This window comes from Pteropus vampyrus, unplaced genomic scaffold (assembly GCF_000151845.1).
Source record: "Pteropus vampyrus isolate Shadow unplaced genomic scaffold, Pvam_2.0 Scaffold193, whole genome shotgun sequence".
Classification (NCBI taxonomy): Eukaryota; Metazoa; Chordata; class Mammalia; order Chiroptera; family Pteropodidae; genus Pteropus; species Pteropus vampyrus.
Genome location: NW_011888974.1, coordinates 943,778 through 946,649, shown reverse-complemented (window position 1 = coordinate 946,649; position 2,872 = coordinate 943,778). Strand labels below are relative to the sequence as shown.

The following is a 2,872-nucleotide window of genomic DNA, read 5'->3' as shown; positions in this document are numbered from 1 at the left end:
GAGGGGAATTGGGAGACTGGAAGAATGGGGTGAAGGGTTAAAGAAGTACAAATTAGCAGTTGATAGTTGGGCACAGGGAGAATGGCAGAGGGAATGTCGTTAGCATTAATGTGATGGCTAAGTAGAGGGCCAGGGGAGGGAGAGAGCAATTGGGGGGATCATTTTATGAACATTATAGATGTCTAACCAATGTACCGTATACTTGAAACTAATTTAAATAAATAAATTTATAAAAATTGAATAAATAAATAAATGCACCATTAAAATAGATTGTCAGAGTAGATCAAAGAACAAGACCCAACTACTGTATATGGTGTCTACAAGAAACCCACTTTAATTATGAACACACACATAGATTAAAAGTAAATGGATGAAAGTCTATGGCCATGCCACCCTGAACATGCCAGATCTTGTCTGATCTCGGAAGCTAAGCAGAGTTGGGCCTGGTTAGTACTTGGCTGAGAGATCACCTAGGAATATCAGGTACTATAGGCATTAAAAAAAAAAAGTAAATGGATGAAGAAAGGTATACTATGCTAATACTAATTAAAAGAAAGCAAGAGTAGCTATATTAATTTCAGACAGAGCACACTTCAAAATAAGGAAAGTTATCAGGGATAAAGAAGGGTATTACATAATGATAATCTCTAAAATCTCGAAAATACATAACAATTCTTAGAACTGCAAGGAAAAATAGATGAATCCACTATTTGGTGACTTCAGCACCCCTCTATCAGAAATAGATCCAGCAGGCAGAAAATCAGTAAGGCCATAGTTGAACACAACACCACCATCAATCAACTGGATGTAATGTACATGTATCTATAAACCACTTCATCCAATAATGGCAGAATATATATTCTTCTCAAGCTCACAAGGAACATTCACCAAAATAGACTACATGCTGGGCCATCAACACACCTTAATAAATTTAAAAGACTACAAATCATACAATGTCTGCTCTCAGATTACAATGGAATTAAACTAAAAATCAATAACAGAAAGATAGCTGGAAAATCCCAAAATACCTGTATATTAAACAACATACTTCTAAATAACACATGGGTCAAAAATATCTCAAAAGAGATTTTAAAATATTTTGAACAAAATGAAATGAAAACACATCAAAATTTGTAGGATGCAGTGAAAACAGTGCTTAGAGGGAAATTTACAGCATTGACTATGTTTATAAAAAGAAAGACCTAAAATCAATCAACTAAGCTTCCACTTTAAAAAAAGAAGAGCCAATTAAATTCAAAGTAAGCAGAAGAAAGGATAAGTGAGGTTAATTCAAACATAGTCCCTCCATGGACATGGGAAGCAAAGAGGACTTCTGGGTCAGCAGCCTCAAGGAGGACAATGAACAAAGCTTTCCCTGGGCTGTGTTTGCCCACAAGGACACTTCTCGTTGCTCCCATGGGCACTATGTGCCCCTTTGGCCATTCCCATGGACATTATCTTTCTGCTCTGCTCGAAGACATGGCTGGTCCGGTCCTCTCTAACACTAGATAGGCAGCAATCCAGCACACCTACAGAGGAAGACCTTTGTTACCTGGGAGGAGGCAATCCCCTTCTCTTCTGCTTGCACATAAAACAATGCCTGCTCTTGGCTGGCTGGCTTTTCCTGCAGCTCCAACAGACCAAGTGCTGAAGCTTCGTTGTATTGTGAGTAATAAATGGAGTGTCTCACTTTGCTGGCCCTCCTGGTGGTTTTTATGGAATATCCAAGGCCCAGGTGCAGGTTCCTGGCCTGGAGTTCCTGTGTTACAGGATATAATAAAAATAAATGAAATTGAAAACAGGCAATAAATAGAGAAAGTTAATGAAACCAAAAGCTGTTTTTTTTTTGAAAAGGTCAATAAAATTGATAAGCTTATATATAGGCTAACTAAGAAAAAGAGAGAAGGGACTTAAATTACTAGTATCAGAAATAGAATAGGAGACAGAGGTATAGATCCTATGCACATAAAAAGGATAATAAAGGAATATTATAAATTACTCTATGACCACAATAATTTGATAACCTGGACAAAATGGATAAATTTCTTAAAAGATACAATTTGCCAAAATTCACACAAGAAGGTATAGACTATCTGAATAGGCCTATACCTATTAAGGAAACTGAATCAATAGCTAATAACCTTCCCAAACAGAAAGCACCAGACCTAGATGAGATCCTTGGAAAATTCTAACTATGAATTCAATTTTTTCATTCGATATGGAACTACTCAGGTTATCTATGTAATCATTTTGGTAGTTTGTGGTTATTGAGGAACTGGTCCTGTGGGCTCCGCATCACTAACACAGAACCACTTGGGACTGTAGCATGAGGGCCTGGAGAAAAGAAAAGAAAAAAAGATTTCTCTCCTCTCTCTGAGCATTAGAATGTCCTTTTCCTGATCCTTGGGCCAGAACTAGAAGGGTTCTCCTGGACTTCTCACTATTCATGCCAATGTTCCTTTTGGTTTCAGGCTATATAGTGCTGAGAGTGGAGGATACTGGAGAAAAAAATTAATAGACTCAGCACTGGACCAGTGGTACTCCTAATTCTTGTCTTTTCCAATGTTCCTGCTATTATTGACTTTTCGGAGTCCTCAGCTAGCTGTTCCATATATTCTGTCCAGGTTTTATAACTATATTCAGCAGGAGAGACAGGGTGGAGTACACTTACTCCATTTTACCCAGAAACAGAACCTAAAGGTTTCTTTGGACATACAAAAGCTGAAAGAATTAATCACCAGCAGATATTCACCTCAAAAATGTTAAAGGAAATACTTCAGACAGAAGAAAATTATACCAGATAGAAATATGAATGTATATAAAGGAATGAAGAGTGTGTGGGTAAACATAAAAGACTTTTTTCTTATTTTTT

The 2,872-nt window shown here is 37.1% G+C and overlaps 1 pseudogene; it reads left to right on the top strand.

Moving 5' to 3' along the window:
- Positions 1-376: 376 nt before the first annotated feature.
- LOC111746564 lies at positions 377-495 on the top strand (annotated as a pseudogene).
- The last annotated feature ends 2,377 nt before the right edge of the window (positions 496-2,872 follow it).